This window comes from Macaca nemestrina, chromosome 10, assembly GCF_043159975.1.
Source record: "Macaca nemestrina isolate mMacNem1 chromosome 10, mMacNem.hap1, whole genome shotgun sequence".
NCBI lineage: Eukaryota > Metazoa > Chordata > Mammalia > Primates > Cercopithecidae > Macaca > Macaca nemestrina.
The window spans coordinates 84289072-84309787 of NC_092134.1; the positions used below are offsets into that span (position 1 = coordinate 84289072).

Genomic DNA, 20716 nt, shown 5'->3' on the forward strand with positions numbered 1-20716 from the left:
AGACTCCGTCTCAAAAAAAAAAAAAAAAAGAAATATAAAATGGAGGCTGGGAGTGGTGGTTCATGCCTATAATCCCAGCACTTTGGAATGCTGAGGACGTGGATCACCTGAGGTCAGGAGTTTGAGACCAGCCTGGCCAACATGGTGAACTCCCATCTTTACTAAAAATACAAAAAAAAATTAGCTAGTCGTCTTTGCGGGCACCCATAATCCCAGCTACTCAGGAGGCTGAGGCAGAATTGCTTGAACCTGGGAGGCAGAGGTTGCAGTGAGCCAAGATCACGCCATTGCACTCCAGCCTGGGTGACAAAAGTGAAACTCTGTCTCGAAAAAATAAAAATAAAAAAATGAATGGCCATGTGCAATGGCTCACACCTGTAATCCCAGGACTTTGGGAGGCCGAGGCGGGCAGATCACGAGTTCAGGAGTTTGAGATCAGCCTGACCAACATGGTGAAACCCCATCTCTACTAAAAATACAAAAATTAGCCAGGCATGTGGCACGCTGTTCAAGAGGCTAAGGCAGGAGAATTGCTTGAATCCGGGAGGTGGAGGTTGCAGTGAGCTGAGATCACGCCATTGCACTCCAGCCTGGGAGACAGAGTGAGATTCTGTCTCAAAAATAAATAAATAAATAAAAATAAAAATAAAAACATAAATACAAAATGGAGTATTTTTCTAAGATGACGTTAGCTATGTCAAGAGTGCACTGTACCATACATAACTATTCTGTAAGGTTTTTTTCTGACACTAAACACCAATTCTCCAATTCTCTAACACAAATTGGGTGTCAAACAATTAAATTCGATTCTCTTGGCTCAATTCCCTAAAATTGCCCCACTTTAAGTGCCAGTCACAAGTCCCTGTTTGCCACCGAACAGTTATAAATTCAAGAATACCCGCCAACCTCCCTCAGGTTCAATAATGCATTAGAACAATTCACAGAATATAGGAAAACACTTTACTTACATTTAGCAATGCGTAAAGGATATAACTCAGGAACAGCTAAGTGGAAGAGATGCACAGAGAAAAGTATGCCCTGGGTGGTGGTAGAAGGTAGAGGAAATTATGGAGTTTCCACGCCTTCTCCTGGTTGGCACCCTCCTAACACCAATTTTTTCAACAACTATGAAGCTTTCCACACCCTAATATTTAAGGGGTTTCCTGGAGCTTTCTTTTTCTTTTTTTTTTTTTTTTTTTTGAGACGAAGTCTTGCTCTTGTCCCCCAGTCTCGGGGAGAAGATCTCAGCTCACTGCAACCTCTGCTTCCCAGGTTCAAGCAATTCTCCTGCCTCAGCCTCCCGGGTAGCTGGGATTACAGGTGCCTGACACCACACCCGGCTAATTTTTGTATTTTTAGTAGAGATGGGGTTTCATCATGTTGGCCAGGCTGGTCTCGAACTCCTGACCTCAGGTGATCTGTTGCCTTGGCCTCCCAAAGTACTGGTACTACAGGTGTGAGTCACCGTGCCTGGCCAGAGTTTTCACTACATAAGCATAATTAAGGCTTGACCTTTTGGTGATCAAACTCAATCTCCAGTCACCACTTCCCTCCCTGGAGGTCTTGGGGGATGGGGCTGAAATTTCTAACCCTCTAATCCTGGCTTGGTCTTTTCATTCTGAAGCTACTTAGGTAGGCCCTCTCCCTCCATCTCAAGCCCCTCAGAAGCCATCTCAGGCCCCTTAAAAGCCATCTCAGGGTTGGGCATGGTGGCTCACATCAGTAATCCCAGCACTTTGGGAGGCTGAGGCAGGCAGATAACTTAGGCCAGGAGTTCGAGACCAGCCTGGCCAACATGGGGAAACACTGTCTCTACCAAAAATACAAAAATTAGCCGGGCAGGTGGTGCGCACCTATAGTCCCAGCTACTCAGGAGGCTGAGGTACGATAATCACTTGAACTGGGAAGCGGAGGTTGCAGTGAGCTAAGATCACTCCACTGCACTTCAGCCTGGGCAATGAGTTTCTTTTGAGATGGTAAAAAATGTTCTGGAATTAGAGTGTGATGATGGTTGCACAAGTCTATAAATGTGTTAAAAATCACTGAACTTGGCTGGGCGTGGTGGCTCACGCTTATAAACCCAGCACTTTGGGAGGCCGAGGTTGGCAGATTACGTGAGGTCAAGAGTTTGAGACCAGCCTGGCCAACATGGTGAAACCCCATCTCTACTAAAAATACAAAAATTAGTTGGGCATTGTGGCACATGCCTGCAATCCCAGCTACTTGGGTGGCTGAGGCAGGAGATTCTCTTGAACCTGGGAGGTGGAGGTTGCTGTGAGCCAAGATTGCGCCATTGCACTCCAGCCTGGGCAACAAGAGCACAAATACACAAACAAAAAACAAAACAAAAAACCACTGAACTTTAGCACTGTCCTGGGTTACAGAAAAAAATTAAAAACAAAACACAAACCCTCCACTGAACTGTACACTTTAAAGGGGTAAATTTTCTTTTTTTTTTCTTCCCCAAGATGAAGTCTTGCTCTGTCACTCAGGCTGGAGTGCAGTGGCACGATCGCGGCTCACTGCAACCTCCGTCTCTTGGGTTCAAGCAATTATCCTGCCTCAGCCTCCTGAGTAGCTGGGATTATGGGTATGTGCCACCACACCCAGCTAATTTTTTTAATTTTTAGTAGATATGGGGTTTCACCATGTTGGCCAGGCTGGTCTTGAACTCCTGACCTTGTGATCTGCCCACCTTGGCCTTCCAAAGTGCTGGGATTACAGGTGTGAGCCATCGTGCCCGGCCTAAAGGGGTAAATTTTATGTAATCTGAATTAAATATCCATAAAGGTGTTTAAAAATAAAAACCGGTAAGTAAAGGGCAAAAATGAATACTCCTATATCCTACATGAGTCTTAATTCACCATTTTACTTTAGATTGACTTTTTAAACATTAATTCTAAAAGTAATGCAAATAGATTTTTAAAAAACTGTTGGTCAGGCACAATGCCTCATGCCTGTAATTCCAGCACTGTGGGAGACCAAGGCAGTAGCCTGAGGCCAGGAATTTGTGACCAGCCTGGACAACATAGCAAGACCCCTAGCTCTACAAAAAATAGTAATAATAATTAGGGCATGGTGGTGCACACTTGTAGCCCTAGCTGCTCAGAAGCATCACTTGAGTGCAGGAGATCAAGGCTACAGTGAGCCATGGTCACACCACTGTACTCTAGCCTGGAGGGACAAAGGGAGACCCTGTATTAAAACAAAGAGAGAGAGAGCGGGGTGGGTAGTGGGGAGAGAAACGAAAGAAACAAAAAGAAAGAAAGGATGGCAGGAAGGGGGGGACAGAGGAAGGGATAGAAGGAGGAAGAAAAGTATTAAATATAAAAAAACAGAGAGGGTCAGGTGCGGTGGCTCGAGCCTACAATCCCAGCACTTTGGGAGGCTGACGCAGCTGGATCACCTGAGATCAGGAGTTCGAGACCAGCCTGGACAACATGGTGAAACCCCGTCTCTACTAAAAAATACAAAAATTAGCCAGGCGTGCTGGCGCATGCCGGTAGTCCTGGCAACACGGGAGGCTGAGGCAGGAAAATCACTTGCACCCAGGAGGTGGAGGTTGCAGTGAGCCAAGATCTCACCATTGCACTCCAGCCTGGGTGACACAGCGAGACTCTGTCTCAAAAAACCAACATAAAAAAAAAACCCTTCTCCTTAACCATCCTTAGTTATTATTGACACTTTGTTTTCATTACTTTTATTTATTTATTTATTTTTTTGAGACAAGGTCTCACTCTGACACCCAGGTTGGGGTGCAGTGGCCCAATCTTGGCTCACCGCAGACTCGACTTCATGGGCTCAAGTGATCCTCCTGCCTCAGCTTCCCAAAGTGCTGGGAATACAGGCATGAGCCACTGTGTCCGACTGTTTTCATTCCTTTCAAAGCGCCTTTTCACCAGTTCTCATTTTATCCAAGGAAAATTGAGCCTTCCTTTCTTCTTTGCATAGAAATTTTAGATACTCAGATATCTAGATGAGACCTGAGTATCTGTGCAACATGGTAGCTACTAAATACATGCAGCTATTTAATTTTTTTTTTTTTTTTTTTGAGACGGAGTCTCGCTCTGTTGCCAGGCTGCAGTGCAGCGACCTGATCTCGGCTCACTGCAACCTCCACCTCCTGGGTTCAAGCGGTTCCCCCACCTCAGCCTCCCAAGCAGCTGGGACTACAGGCGTGCACCATCACACCCAGCTAATTTTTGTATATATTTGTATTATTTAATTTTAAATTAATTACAATCTAATAAAGTAAAATATTCAATTTCTTTTTTTTTTTTTTTTTTTTTGAGACGGAGTCTTGCTCTGTCACCCAGGCTGGAGTGCAGTGGCCGGATCTCAGCTCACTGCAAGCTCCGCCTCCCGGGTTTACGCCGTTCTCCTGCCTCAGCCTCCCAAGTAGCTGGGACTACAGGCGCCCGCCACCTCGCCCGGCTAGTTTTTTTGTATTTTTTTAGTAGAGACGGGGTTTCACCGTGTTAGCCGGGATCGTCTCTCGATCTCCTGGCCTCGTGATCCGCCCGTCTCGGCCTCCCAAAGTGCTGGGATTACAGGCTTGAGCCACCGCGCCCGGCCAAAATATTCAATTTCTTGTTCACACTAGATACATCTTTTTCTTTTTTTTTTTTTTTTTTTTTGAGATGGAGTCTTGTCCTGTGGCCCACTGCATTCCAGCCTGGATGACAAAGCAAGACCCTGTCTCAAAAACAAAACAACAAAAAAAACTTCATTGCTAAAAAATGCTAATGATCATCTGAGCCTTCAACTAGTTATAATCTTTTTGCTGGTGGAGGATCTTGCCTTGATGTTAATGGCTGCTAACTGATCAGGGTAGTGATTGCTGAAGGTTAAGGTGGATGGAGCAATTTTTTTTTCTTTTTCTTATTTTTTTTGAGATGGAGTCTCACTCTTGTCGCCCATGCTGGAGTGCAATGGTGTGATCTCAGCTCACTGCAACCTCCGCCTCCCAGGTTCAAGCGATTCTCCTGTCTCAGCCTCCCAAGTAGCTGAAAGGTGTAAGCCAGTGCACCCGGTCGCAACTTTTCTTTTTTTTTTTTTTTTTGAGATGGAACTTCACTCTTATTGCCTAGGCTAGAGTGCAATGGTGCAATCTCAGCTCACTGCAAACTCTGCCTCCCAGGTTCAAGTGATTCTTCTGCCTCAGCCTCCCAAGTAGCTAGGATTACAGGCATGTGCTACCATGGCCGGCTAATTTTTTGTATTTAGTAGAAGCGGGGTTTCGCCATGTTGGCCAGGCTGGTCTCGAACTCCTGACCTCAGATGATCCACCCGCCTTGGCCTCCCAAAGTGCTAGGATTACAGGCGTCAGCCACTGCGCCTGGCCTGCAGTTTCTTAAAGACAACAGTGACGTTTGCTGCAGTGATTGACTTCCTTTCATTAAAGATTTCTCTATAGCATGCGATGCTATTTGATAGCATTTTACCCACAGTAGAACTTCTTTCAAAATTGGAGTCAATCCTCTCAAACCCTGCTGTTGTTCTATCAACTAAGTTTATGAAATATTTAAGGCCGGGCGCGGTGGCTCAAGCCTGTAATCCCAGCACTTTGGGAGGCCGAGATGGGAGGATCACGAGGTCAGGAGATTGAGACCATCCTGGCTAACACGGTGAAACCCCGTCTCTACTAAAAAATACAAAAAACTAGCCGGGCGAGGTGGCGGGCGCCTGTAGTCCCAGCTACTCGGGAGGCTGAGGCAGGAGAATGGCGTAAACCCGGGAGGCGGAGCTTGCAGTGAGCTGAGATCTGGCCACTGCACTCCAGCCTGGGTGACAGAGCAAGACTCCGTCTCAAAAAAAAAAAAAAGAAAAAGAAAAAAAAAAGAAATATTTAAAATCCTTTGTTGTTATTTCAATAATGTTCAAACATCTTCACCAGGAGTAGATTCCATCTCAAGAAACCACCACATGAGCGTAGTGGCTCATGCCTGTAATCCCAGCACTTTGGGAGGCCGAGGCGGGTGGATCACCTGAGGTCAGGAGTTTGAGACCAGCCTGGCCAACATAGCGAAACCCCATCTCTGCTAAAAATACAAAAACTTAGCCGGGCATGGTGGCAGGTGCCTGTAATCCGAGCTGCTTGGGAGGCTAAGGCAGAATAATTGCTTGAACCAGGGAGACAGAGGTTGTAATGAGCCAAGATCGCACCATTGCACTCCAGCCTGAGTGGCAGAGCAAGAATCTGTCTCAAAAAAAAAAAAAAAAAAAAAAAAGTAAAAATTACTCTTAGATCCAAGGGCTACAGAATGGATGCTGTGTTAAGCAGTCATGAAAGTAACATTAATCTCCCTCCCTGTACGTGGCCATCAGAGCTCCTGGGTGACCAGGCACATTGTCGATGAGAAGTAACATTTTAAAAGAATCTTTATTTCTGAACAGTAGGTCTCAACAACAGGCTGAAAATACTCAGTAAACCATGTTGTAAATAGGTATGCTGTCATCCAGGTGTTGTTGTTCCTTTTATAGAGCATGGGCAGAGTAGACTTAGCATGATACTTTAGGGTCCTGGGATTTTTGGAATGGTAATTGAACATTGGCTTCAACTTAAAATCACCAGCTGCATTAGCCCCCGACAGATTCAGACTGTTCTTTGAAGCTTTGAAGGTAGGCACGGACTTCTCCTTTCTAGTTATGAAAGTCACAGATGACATCTTCTTTCAACGTGAGGTTGTTTTGTCTACATCGAAAATCTTTTTTATTGCTCATTTTTTGTTTGTTTTCTTTTGGAGACAGGGTCTTGCTCTGTTGCCCAGGCTGGAATGCAGTGGCATGATCACAGCTCACTGCAGTCTCAAAACCCTGGGCTCAGGCAATCCACTCACCTCAGCCTGCCAGGTAGCTAGGACTACAGGAAAATGCCACCACACCTGGCTAATTTTTTTATTTTTGTTAAGATTAAAAAATTGCCTTGCTATGTTGCTCAGGCTAGCCTCAAGCAATGCTCTCACCTCAGCCTCCCAAAGTGCTGGGATTAGACATTAGGCACTGTGCCTGGCCAAAAATCTGTTGTTTAGTATAGCCATCTTCATCAATGATCTGAGCTAGAGCTTCTGGATCACTTGCTGCAGCTTCTACATCAGCACTTACTGCTTCGCTTTGCACTTTTACATTATAGAGATGGCTTCTTTCCTTAAACTTCACAAGCCAACCTCTGCGAGATTCAAACTATTCTTCTGCAGCTTCCTCACCTTTCTCAGCCTTCATAGAATTGAGGAGAACTGAGGTCTTGCTCTGGATTAGGCTTTGGCTTAAGGGAATGTTGTAGCTAGTTTGATCTTCTATCCAGACTACTGAAACTTTCTCCCTATCAGCAGCAATAAGGCTGTTTCGCTTTTTTTGTTTTGTTTTGAGACAGAGTCTCTCTTTGTTACCCAGGCTGGAGTGCAGTGGCACACTCAGCTCACTGCAACCTTCACCTCCGGGGTTCAAGTGATTCTCTTGCCTCAGCTTCCCAAGTGGCTGGGATTACAAGTGTGCGCCACCACGCTCACCTAATTTTTGTATTTTCAGTAGAGACAGGGTTTCAACATGTTGGCCAGGCTGGTCTTGATCTCCTGACCTCAGGTGATCCACCCGCCTCAGCATCCCAAAGTGTTGGGATTACAGGCGTGAGCCACCACACTCAGCCTGTTTAGCTTTCTTATCATTTATTATCATTTATTTCTTATCATTTATGTGTTCACTGGAGTAGCACTTTTAATTTCCTTCGAGAATTTTTCCTTTGCATTCACAATTTGGCTGTTTAGCACAAGAGGCTTAGCTTTTAGCCTCTCTCAGAGACTACTGTAGGGTTATTAATTGGTCAGATTTCAATGTTGTTGTGTCTAATTGAACAGGGAGGTGTAAGAAGAGGTAGATGGGAAATGGCTGGTCAGTAGAACAATCACAACACACAAATTTATATATTAAGGTCACTGTCATATGTGATCTTATATTTGTAGCACTCCAAAACCATTACAATAGTAATATCAAAGATTACTAATCACAGATCACCATAAAAAATACAATAATAATAAAAAAGCTTTTTTTTTTTGAGACAGAGTCTCACTTTGTCTCCCAGGCTGGAGTGCAATGGCGTGATCTTGGCTCACCGCAACCTCTGCCTTCAGGGTTCAAGCGATTCTCCTGCCTCAGACTCCCGAGTAGCTGGGATTATAGGCCTGTGTCACCACACCCAGCTAATTTTGTATTTTTAGTAGAGACGGGGTTTCACCATGTTGGCCAGGCTGGTCTTGAGTTCCTGACCTCAGGAGATCCACCTGCCTTGGCCTCCCAAAGTGCTGGGATTACAGGTGTGAGCCAGCACGCCTAGCCTGTAATGAAAAGTTTTATATATTATGAGAATTACCAAAATGTGACACAGAGACATGAAGTGAGCAAATGCTGTTGGAAAAATGGTGCTAACAGACTTGCTTGATGCAGGGTTGCCATAAACCTTCAATACGTTTTTAAAAAAAAATAAAAGAGAAAACCCTCATCATCTCTGAAGTTCAGTAAAGTGGGCCAGACACGGTGGCTCACGCCTATAATCCCAGCTACTTGGGAACCTGAGGCAGGAGAATCCTTGAACCAGAGTCGGAGGTTGTGGTGAGCCAAGATTGCATCACTGCACTCCAGCCTGGGCAACAAGAGCGAAACTCTGTTTAAAAAAAAAAAAAGGCCAGGTGCGGTGGCTTAAGCCTGTAATCCCAGCACTTTGGGGGGGTCGAGGCAGGCGGATCACTTGAGGTCAGGAGTCCGAGACCAGCCTGGCCAATGTGGTTGAAACAGTGTCTCTACCAAAAATACAAAAATTCGCTGTGCGTGGTTGCAGGCACCTGTAGTCCCAGCAACTTGGGAGGCTGATGCAGGAGAATCGATTGAATCCAGGAGGTGGAGGTTGCAGTGAGCCGAGATCACACCACTGTACTCCAGCCTGGGCAACAATAGCGAAACTGTCTCAAAAGAAAAAATTAAAGTTCAGTAAAGTGAAGTGCAATAAAGTAAGGTATGTCTGTGTATCTTTTTACCTCTTCAATGTTTCAACCATGGGAATTTCCCCTATTCAAAAAATATGTGTAAGTTTTGCTTTCAAGTCTACTGGTTTTATTAACTACACGTTTTTTGTTTTTTTGAGACAGTCTCGCTCTGTTGCCCAGGCTGGAGTGCAGTGGCACGATCTTGGCTCACTGCAATCTCCACCTCCCAGGTTCAAGAAATTCTCCTGCCTCAGCCTCCCAAGTAGCTGGGACTCAAGGCGCATGCCACCACGCCCGGATAATTTTTTGTATTTCAGTAGAGATGGGGTTTCACCTTGTTGCCCAGGCTGGTCTCGAACTCCTGAGCTCAGGCAATCCACCACCTCAGCCTCCAAAAGTGCTAGGATTACAGGCATGAGCCACCATGCCTGGCCAGCAATTACATGTTTTTATATATTTTTATTTATTTTATTTATTTATTTTTTGAGACGAGTCTCGCTCTGTCACCCAGGCTGTAGTGCAGTGGCGTGATCTCGGCTCACTGCAAGCTCCGCCTCCCAGGTTCACGCCATTCTCCTGCCTCAGCCTCCCGAGTAGCTGGGACTACAGGCGCCTGCCACCACACCTGGCTAATTTTTTTGTTTTTGTATTTTTAGTAGAGACAGGGTTTCACCGTGTTAGCCAAGATGGTCTCAATCTCCTGACCTCATGATCTGCCCGCCTTGGCCTCCCAAAGTGCTGGGATTACAGGCATGAGCCACCGCGCCCGGCTACATGTTTTTATAAATCCATTCAGTCAACTGTCTTCTTAGTGACTCTACAGTATATTCTTCTATTTCACAAATGGTGACACAATAGCTTTAGCAAAATATAAATCCTGGTTAAACCCAATTCACCATCAGGTTTATACATTCTCCTGAGCAGGTAAACCTGACTAGAGAAAAATACAACCCAGATGACTGATCTCATTTTATATTTACAACCACAGATGTCTGAATGACCTACTACATCTCCCTACTTAATTTACTCTACCATTCAGAGATAACTATTTTACACATTCTCTCTCCACAAACCTCCCACACTCCTTCCCCAGTCCTTACATTTAGTTAATGATCTCCCCGTCCCTGTTTCACCAAAGAAGAAAAAAAAAAAAAGCATCAGAAGACAAAACTTACACAGTCCCACTACCATATCAGTTATGAATTACAATCAGCTGTAAATAACAGACACAAACACACACTCAACAAAAGAAAATGAAAAATAGGAAAAAAGATTAGTGTGGCTTAAACAAAGTGTTTCATTTTCTCCCATAATAAGTCCAGGGGGCCGGGCGCGGTGGCTCAAGCCTGTAATCCCAGCACTTTGGGAGGCTGAGACGGGCGGATCACGAGGTCAGGAGATCGAGACCATCCTGGCTAACACGGTGAAACCCCGTCTCTACTAAAAAATACAAAAAACTAGCCGGGCGAGGTGGCGGGCGCTTGTAGTCCCAGCTACTCGGGAGGCTGAGGCAGGAGAATGGCGTAAACCCGGGAGGCGGAGCTTGCAGTGAGCTGAGGTCCGGCCACTGCACTCCAGCCTGGGTGACAGAGCGAGATTCCGTCTCAAAAAAAAAAAAAAAAAAAAAAAAAAAAAAGGCCAGGGGGAGGCAATCCAGGGCTTGTGTGACAGCTTCATGTTGTCATCAGGCACCTAGACTCTATCTTTCTCCATCCTCAGCATATCATATGGCATAAGGTTGCTTTATTGTCATAAGAAGATTACTAGAACTCCATAGGACTCCAGCCATCTTGTCCATGTTCTAGGCAAAGAGGAAAAAAAAAAAAAAAGAAAGGGCCAATGACACATACTAGCTCAATCAATCCTATCAATCCTGTTTTAGAAACTTTCTCAGAAGCCCCACCAAACAACTTCCACTAACATTTCACCAGAACTTAGTCACATGGACACCACCAGTTGGAACAGAAGCTGAGGACCCTGATCCTAACGAAATCAGGGTTCTGTTACTAAGGAAAAGAGGGAGAATTAGGAGAGATAACCTATTTTGTTGTTCTTCTTTTTTAAAGATGAGGTTTTGCAGCCAGGCACAGTGGCTCACACCTGTAATCCCAGCACTTTCAGACGCTGAGGCAGGCAGATCACCTGAGGTTGGGAGTTCCAGATCAGCCTGACCAACATGGAGAAACCCCATCTCTACTAAAAATACAAAATTAGCCAGGCATGGTGGCACATGCCTGTAATCCCAGCTACTCGGGAGGCTGAGGCAGGAGAATCACTTGAACCTGGAGGTTGCAGTGAGCCGAGATCACGCCATGGTACTCAGCCTGGGCAACAAGAGTGAAACTCCATCTCCAAAAAAAAAAAAAAAAAAAAAAAAAAGATGAGATTTTGCTATGTTGCCCAGACTGGACTCAAACTCCTAGGCACAAAGGATCCTCCTGCCTCAGCCTCCCGAGTTGTTGAAAGGCATCACTGTATGCCACCATCCCTGGCTGAAATTACCTATTTCCTGGTTCACTGGAGTGGAAGAGAAAAAAGGAAGTAATCAGAAGAGAAATTCTACAAGTTCCACCACTAAATCTAACTGCCAATCGATTAATCCCTCCTCGAATTCTGGCTTCCTCCTGTGTGTCAGCAGATAAACATTGTGCTCCTTTCCAAGGTGAACCCCTCCATGGTATACTGGGCGCCTTCCCATTTCACTACTCTAAAGCTTTGCTCCTTTTCCTCACCACATGGTTTTACCTTTTGTTTTTTTTTCTCATTAGCAAATAAATATGCTAAAATAGCTCCCACCTTAGAAACAAAAACAAAACAAAACCCCTCCTTTTATTGAACATCTCTATCCAGCTCTCCTGGTTATTACTCTTCTTTCTAACCCCTTAAAGCAAAAATCCTCAAAAAAAGGTTTTAAATTCTCCTTCCTCCACTTCCTTGCCATGAATTCTCTCTTGAACTTACCCCAATAAGGCCTTAATTCATCTCTATTGCTCCACTGAAGCCACTCTTGTCCAGGTCACCACTGAAATCTAATAGCTGATTCTCAGACCCCATGTTACCCAGCCTCCCAGAAAGCAGTTCAGAAAGCATAGTTATCACCTGCTCCTGCTTGAAACACTTTCTTCATTTGGTTTCCAGAATATCAAACTCTTCATTATTTTCTTTCTTCTGTTTTTTTGGAAACACAGTCTCACTCTGTTACCCAGGCTGGAATGCAGTGGCAAGATCATGACTTACTGTAACCTTCATCTCATGGGCTCCTACGTCAGCCTCCCAAGTAACTGGTACTACAGGTGCACACCACCACGCCTGGCTAATTTTTGTATTTGTTGTAAAGAAGGGATCTCCCTATGTTGCCACAGCTGGTCTCCAACTCCTGGGCTCAAGCAATCCTCCCACCTTGGCCTCCCCAAGTGCTGGTATTATAGGTGTGAACCACTGCACCCAGACCATTATTATCTTCCAACATCACTATCTGCTCCTTTTACTTTACACTACTAGATCCTCTTTCTAATTTTTATAAGCTGGAGTGCTCTGGAGTTCAGTCCTTGGACCTCTTCCTTTTTATTTCAGACAGAGTCTCGCTCTGTTGCCCAGGCTGGAGTGCAGTGGTGCAGTCTCAGCTCACCACAACCTCTGCCTCCCGGGTTCAAGCGATTCTCCTGCCTCAGCCTCCCGAGTAGCTGGGACTATAGGCGCACGCCACCATGCCCAGCTACATTTTGTAATTTTAGTAGAGACAGGGTTTCATTATGTTGGCCAGGCTTGTCTTGAACTCCTGACTGTGATCCGCCCACCTAGTCTTCCCAAAGTGCTGGGATTATAGGCATGAGCCACCATGCCCAGTTGGATCTCACCTGTTCCCCAGGTGATCTTATCCACTTTCTATACTGATGACTTCTAAATTCATCTCCAACATGACCTCCCCTCTGCACTTTTTAACCAACTATTACTGCCTAATCAACACCTCTACTTAGATTTAACTCACTGTATCTCAAACTTAACATGTCCAAAACTGAATTTATGATTATTTCCATTTCTCTATACCTCCTTTAGTATCCCCAGTATTGCTCAGACCAAAAATCTAGGGGTCATGATTGGCTCCTCTCTTTCTCACAGCCAAAACTCATTAATAAATCCTGTCAGTTCTATCTTCAAAATACACTCAAAGGGCCGGACGTGGTGGCTCATGCCTATAATCCCAGCACTTTGGGAGGCCAAGGCAGGCGGATCACGAGGTCAGGAGATCGAGAATGTTCTGGCTAACATGGTGAAACCTCACATCTACTAAAAATACAAAAAAAAAAAAAAAAAAATTAGCTGGGCGGGGTGGCACACGCCTATAGTCCCAGCTACTTGGGAGCCTGAGGCAGGAGAATCACTTGAACCCAGGAGGCGGAGATTGCAGTGACTCGAGCTCGCACCACTGCACTCCAACCTGGGCAACAGAGCAAGACTTCATCTCAAAAACAAAACAAAACAACTCACATTTCCACCACTTCTTACCAACTCAACAATATCACCATGATTCAAGCCACTATCAACTCTTGTTTGCATTACTGCCCATTCCCTTCTAGTTTGTCTTCTTTCTTCCACTCTTAACCTCTTGTGGTTTACTCTCACAAAAGCCAGAGCAATGCTCTTAAAATCTAAAATAGAACATGTCACACCTTTGCTCAAAACTATCTAATAGCTTCTCATCATTTTTAGAATAAAACACAAAATCTCTCCGTGCCTAATAACACTATTACATGAGCTAGACCCTGGCTACCTCTCCAATCTCATTTCATAACACTCTCCCCCTCACTCACTACTCTACTCTGGCCTCATTGACCTTCTTGTTACTGCTTTGAAAAGATATACACATCCAGTTGCCAGTCCAGCATAAAAGAAGCTTGGAAGTCACTGCTCCACGATAACAACAAGTAAAAGCTGAACAAAGTAAAAAATCAACAGCTCCCTTTTTTTTAAACTGCTTCATGCAGAGCAGGGCTAAGTCATAGGCAGTGCATCCAGAGCTGCCAACAACTCTTTATAGATCTGTAGGAGAAACTAGGTCAAAAAAGTAAAGGAGGCCGGGCGTGGTGGCTCACGCCTGTAATCCCAGCACTTTGGGAGGCTGAGGCAGGTGGATCAAGAGTTCAGGAGATCAAGATCATCCTGGCTAACAAGGTCTCTACTAAAAATACAAAAAAATTAGCCAGGCATGGTGGTGGGCACCTGTAATCCCAGCTAATCCAGTGGCTGAGGCACGAGAATTGTTTGAACCCGGAAGGTGGAGGCTGCAGTGAGCCAAGATGGCGCCACTGCACTCCATTCTGGGTGACAGAGCAAAACTGTTTAAAAAAGAAAAAAGAAAGAAAAATCACATAATCGTATCAACAGATGCAGAAGCAGCATCTGACAAAGTCCAACACTCATTCATGATAAACTCTCTTGGTAAACTAGGACAGAGGATAATTTTCTCGACTTGATCAAGAATATCTACAAAATCCCTACAGCTAACATTATACTTAAAAGTGAGAAATTAGCAGCTTTCCCACTAAGGTCAGGAATAGGCATGTCCCTTCTCAGCACTCCAGCGAGACTTATTCTATTCACTGTTATATCAACCCAACACTTATAAAGAGTACCTGCCATGATAGGCTCTCAATAAATACTTGTCCAATAAATAAATAAATAAAAATAGACACCATATTGTTTTCTATATATTTAATACAATGGACACTTTCTAGTCTTTACCCTATTTAACCTGTAGCATTTGACACTGTACTTGCTCAAAACTCTTTACTTGGATTGTAAAACCCCCAGTTCTTCCTCTTTGATCATTCTTTCTCAGACTCCTTTTATTTGTTTGTTTATTTATTTTTGAGACGGAGTCTCACTGAGCTGCCCAGGCTGGAGTGCAGTGGTGCAATCTCAGCTCACTGCAACCACTGTCTCCTGGGTTCAAGTGATTCTCCAGTTTCAGCCTCTTGAGTAGCTGGGATTACAGGCACCTGCCATCATACCCGGCAGCTTTAGGAGAGATGGGGTTTCAGCATGTCAGCATGTTGGCCAGGCTGGTCTTGAACTCCTGACCTCAGGTGATCCGCCTGCCTTGGCCTCCCAAAGTGCTAGGATTATAGGCATGAGCCACTGCGCCTGGCCCAGGCTTTTTTTTTTTTTTTTTTGAGATAGAGTCTTGCTCTGTTTTTGAAAGGGCAATCAAGATTGACTTCCGCAAAAAGAGACATGGAGTTTACATAAAAGAAGAAACTCTAAACAAGTAAATAAATGTACAAACAAGGTAATATCAGATTCTGTAAGAGCTGTGAAATAAGAGTGGTGTGATAAAAAGTGGTGGCCATATTTTGAGAGTAAATTGACAACATTAACTAATGGGACTGAATGTATGAGAAAAAGGTGATTCCAAGTTGATACTGATTCCCATCCATAAATGAAGCTCGAGAAAGATAATTAAGGGTCTGAGGTCATACCACTATTAACTGACAAAGCTAGAATTGAATCTAGTCCTATCTGACACCACCAAAGTCAATTTTCTATTTCCCCCCTCCCTTTTTTTTTTGTTTGAGACAGAGTCTCACTCTGTCACCCCTGCTGGAGTGCAATAGCATGATCTCTGCTCACTGCAACCTCCACCTTCTGGGTTCAAGTGATTCTCATGCCTTGGCTTCCCAAGTAGCTGGGATTACAGGCACGTGCCACCAGGGCCAACTAATTTTTGTATTTTTAGTAGACGGGGTTTCGCCATGTTGGCCAGGCTGATCTACTACTGGCCTCAAGTGATCTACCTGCCTCGGCCTCCCAGAGTGCTGGGATTATAGGCCTGAGCCACTGCACCCATCCCAAAGTCAATTTTCTTTCCCCAATACCATCTATCTGTGGAAAAGCAGATGTAAATTTGTAACACTGGGATAAATAAGAATGAAGGTCAAGTATTTATAAATAGTTAACACTTGGTAAATTGTTGCCATTTGTTACTTTACTTGTACAGCTAGTGACATGAACAAAATATTTTGTAAACTTCTGTGTCTAAACCACACTATGGAAACTATCAAAAACAGTTACCCACTGCTTAGAACAGTAGCAAATGGCCATGATATTATGTAGCAAAAAACGAGAGTAACTCTAATTGCATCACAGGGTTTCCCACTACACCAAAGACTCAAAGTAAACAGTTACAGGCCTGAAAGAGTACAACAAATGAAAGGCTTATATAATCAATTAAAATGTGCAGACAGACTGGGCCCAGTGGCCTGTACTGCAATCTCAGCAGTTTGGGAGGCCAAGGTGGGAGAATCGATTGAGCCCAGGAGTTCAAGACCAGCCTGGGTAACATAATGAGACTCCACCTCTACAAAAATAAAAAATTAGCCAGGCAAAGTGGTCCCTGCCTCTAGTCCCAGCTACTGAGGAGGCTGAGGTGTGAGGATCACTTGAGCCTGGGAGGTGGAGGCTGCAGTGAGCCATGATCATACCACTGTAGTCCAGCCTAGGCGACAGAGTGAGACGCTGTCTTGGGAGAGGAAAAAAAATGTCAAGACAGTAAATACGACTGTGTTTATGTTCCAGACATAGACAACTACTATTTACTCGTGTGTGTGTGCATGTGTGTGTGTGCGTATAGGTATGTATAATAAATAGAGGCCGAGCATGGTAGCTCATGCCTATAATTAATCCCAGCACTTTGAGGCCAAGGCGGGTGGATCACTTAAGGTCAGGAGTTCAAGACCAGCCTGGCCAACATTCTGAAACCCCGACTCTATTAAATTACAAAAATTAGCTGGGTGATGGTGGCGCACATCTGTAATTCCAGCTACTAGGGAGGCTGAGGTGGGAGAATCACTTGAACCTGGCAGGCTGAGGTTGCAGTGAGCTGAGATGGCATCACTGCACTCCAGCCTGAGCGACAGAGCAAGACTCTGTCTCAAAAAGAAAAAAAAAAAAAAAAACAAAGGCTGGGGGCGGTGATTCACGCCTGTACTCCCAGCACTTTGGGAGGCCAAGGCGGGCGGATCACGAGGTCAGGAGTATGAGACCAGCCTGGCCAATATGGTGAAACCCCATCTCTACTAAAAATATAAAAAATAGGCTGGGCACAGTGGCTCATGCCTTTAATCTCAGCACTTTGGGAGGCCAAGGTGGGCGGATCACCTGAGGTTGGGAGTTTGAGACCAGCCTGACCAACATGGAGAAACCCTGTCTCTACTAAAAATACAAATACAAAAAGTTAGCTGGGCGTGGTGGCGCACGCCTGTAATCCCAGCTACTCGGGAGACTGTGGCAGGAGAATCGCTTGAACCTGGGAGGTGGAGGTTGCAGTGAGCTGAGATTACGTGCCATTGCACTCCAGCCTGGGCAACAAGAGCGAAACTCTGTCTCAAAAAAATATATATATATATAGATTGATTGATAGACAGATAGATGTAAAATTAGTAAGGCGTGGTGGCGCATACCTGTTGTCGCAGTTACTCGCGAGGCTGAGGCAGGAGAATCACTTAAACCTGGGAGGCAGAGGCTACAGTGAGCCGAGATCATGCTGCTGCACTCCAGCCTGGGAGATAGAGCGAGACGCTGTCTCAAACAAACAAACAAAACAAATAGACCTATGTAGGTTAAGTATGGATTTAAAAAAAAAGTCAGACTTTCCTGTCAGGTAATAAAGAGGAGGCAGACTGGGCATGGTGGCTCATGCCTATAATCCTAGCACTTTGGGAAGCCAAGGCGGGCAAATCACTTGAGGCCAGGAGTTCGAGACCAGCCAGGGCAACATGGCAAAACCCTGTTTCTACTAAAAATATAAAAAATAGCCAGGTGTTGTGGCGCATGCCTGTAATCCCAGGTACTTGGGAGGCTGAGCCACAAGAACTGCTTGAACTCATAAGGCAGAGGTTTCAGTGAACTGAGATTATCACTGCACTCCAGCCTGTGCAACAAAGCAAGGCTCTGTCTCAAAAAAGAAACCAAAAAAAACAAAAAAAACAAAAAACAAAAAACAAAAAAAAAAAGAAAAAATAAAGAAAGAAAAGGAAAAAGAGGCAAAATAAATTTATCATTATTCAATATTCTTCCGGCATAAAAATGTGTTACAGTTGGGTGTGGTGGCTCATGCCTGTAATCCCAGCACTTTGCGAGGCTGAGGCAGGCAAATTACATTGGTCCAGGAGTTTGAGACCAGCCTGGGCAATGTGGAAAAACCCCATCTCTACAAAAAAAAGAAAGAAAAAAACAACCATATATATAAAACTACCCAGGTGTGGTGGCACGTCTATGGTCGCATTCACTCAAGAGGCTGAGATGGGAAGATCCCTTAAATTCCGGAGGTGGAGGCTGCAGTGAGTTGAGTTCCCACCAATGCACTCACTCCAGCCTAGGCAACAGAGCAAGAGAGACCCTGTTTCAGACAAAAAAAAAAAAAAAAAGTTAAGGAAAGAGAAGTATAGGGGAGCCAGGCCAGGCGCAGTGGCTCACGCCTGTAATCCCAGCACTTTGAGAAGCTGAGGTGGGCGGATCACGAGGTCAGGAGATCAAGACCATCCTGGCTAACACAGTGAAACCCCATCTCTACTAAAAATACAAAAAATTAGCCGGGTGTGGTGGCAGGCGCCTTGAGGCAGAAGAATGGCGTAAATCCGGGAGGCGGAGCTTGCAGTGAGCCGAGATTGTGCCACTGCACTCCAGCCTAGGCGACAGAGCCAGACTCCATCTCAAAAAAAAAAAAAATAATCAATTCCATCTTAAAACTAGCAAGGTACATTTCTTGCCAGTCACGATCCATGGTCATAAGATGTTTACAGCTAAGGAAGCAGTTTTTTGTTTTTTTTGTTTTTTTTGAGACAGAGTTTCACTCTTGTCACCCAGGCTGGAGTGCAACAGCGCGATCTCAGTTCACTGCAACCTCTACCTCCAGGGCTCAATTGATTCTCCTGCCTCAGCCTCCCAAGTAGCTGGGATTACAGGAGCCCGCCGCCACACCCGACTAATTACTGTATTTTTAGTAGAGATGGGTTTTCACCATGCTAGCCAAGGTGGTCTTGAACTCCTGACCTCAGGTGATTCACCTGCCTCCGCCTCCAAAGTGCTGGGATTACAGGTGTGAGCCACCACGCCTGGCAGGAAGCAGCTTAATAATGTCTGCAAGGAGAGTTTGAGATCAATCTGGGAAACATGGCTGTCCTCTACAAAAATACAAAAATTTCCTGGGCACCTGTAGTCCTAGCTACTTGGGAGGCTGAGGTAGGAGGATTGCTTCAGCCAGGAGGTCAAGGCTGCAGTGAGCTGTGATCATACCACTGCTCTCCATCTCCAACGTAGGCTACAGAGTAAGACAATGTCTCAAAAACAAAACAAAACAAAAAAAAGACTACTATAAAAGTAGAGTTTAGACAAGGCTTGGTAGTTCAGGCCTATAATCTCAGTACTTTGGGGGGCCAAGGCTGGAGAATCGCTCGAGGCCAGGAGTTCAGACAAGCCTGGCCAACATAGCAAGACCCCATCTGGGAAGAAAAAAAAAAAAAAAAACAGAAAAAGGAAAAAAAAGCACCCTCTGAGTATCAGTTGGTTTTTACTCTTCCTAGGACTTTTGATCACTATCTTGTTATTACTAATCTTTTGCCCTTGCTTGTTTAACCTCTTGAAGTTTGTGTCTACTAGATTACAACAATCCAACATAAAGAGGATGCTGGCACAAGGCTTCCAATCCATACCAACTTCTGACCTGGGAAATAAAGACATATTGCCTTTAGGCCCCTCAGATCAGGCATCCAAAGATTTTTACTTCTTCAGTACTGGGCAGGGCTATGCCCATTGAATCATCAGAACATCGCAGGGTGTGCAGATCACAAGGTCAAGAGAACGAGATCATCCTGGCCAACACGGTGAAACCCTGTCTCTACTACAAATACAAAAATTAGCTGGGCGTGGTGGCATGTGCCTATAGTGCCAGCTGCTCAGGAGGCTGAGAAGGGAGAATTGCTTGAACCGGGAGGCAAAGGTTGCAGTGAGCTGAGATCGCTGCCACTGCACTCCAGCATGGCGACAGAGCAAGACTCCATCTCAAAAAAAAAAAAAAAAAAAAAGAATCGGCCAGGTGTGGTGGCTCACACCTTGTAATCCCAGCACTTTGGGAGGCTGAGGCAGGTGGATCACCTGAGGTCGGGAGTTTGAGACCAGCCTTACCAACATGGAGAAACCCCGTCTCTACTAAAAAATACAAAGGCAGGGCACAGTGACTCATGCCTGTAAACCCAGCCCTTTGGGAGCCCAAGGTGGGCGGATCACCTGAGGTCGGGAGTTCGAGACCAGCCTGACCAACATGGAGAAAGCCTGTCTCTACTAAACATACAAAATTAGCTGGGCGTGGTGGCGCATGTCTGTAATCTCAGCTACTCAGGAGGCTGAGGCAGAGAATCGCTTGAATTTGGGAGGCAGAAGTTGTGGTGAGCTGAAATTGTGCCATTGTACTCCAGCCTGGGCAACAAGAGTGAAACTCTCTCTCAAAAAAAAAAAACAAAACATCAGAACATCATGCAAACACGGACCTCCTGTGGCTCCCTAGAAACCAACTGCAAATTCTTTTTTTTTTTTTTTTTGAGATAGAGTCTCACTCTGTCTTACAGGCTGAGTGCAGTGGCGTGATCTCGGCTCACTGCAACCTCTGCCTCCCAGGTTCAAGAGAGTCTCCTGCCTCAGCTCCATAATAGCTGGGACTACAGGTGCGTGCCGCCATGCCCAGTTAA

General features: G+C 45.1%; 1 long non-coding RNA gene across 2 annotated transcripts in view; it reads right to left on the reverse strand.

Annotated features, from left to right (window-relative positions):
* The window catches only part of LOC139356769 (uncharacterized), a 34775-nt gene that overhangs the window by 10885 nt on the left and 3174 nt on the right, over nt 1–20716 (reverse strand). The window contains exon 2 of one of the 2 annotated variants that reach the window (XR_011609173.1): nt 17435–17532. This is a non-coding gene — a long non-coding RNA (uncharacterized lncRNA). Of the gene's footprint in view, nt 1–17434; nt 17553–20716 lie in introns of both variants that reach the window. The other variant, XR_011609172.1, reaches the window with a different exon arrangement.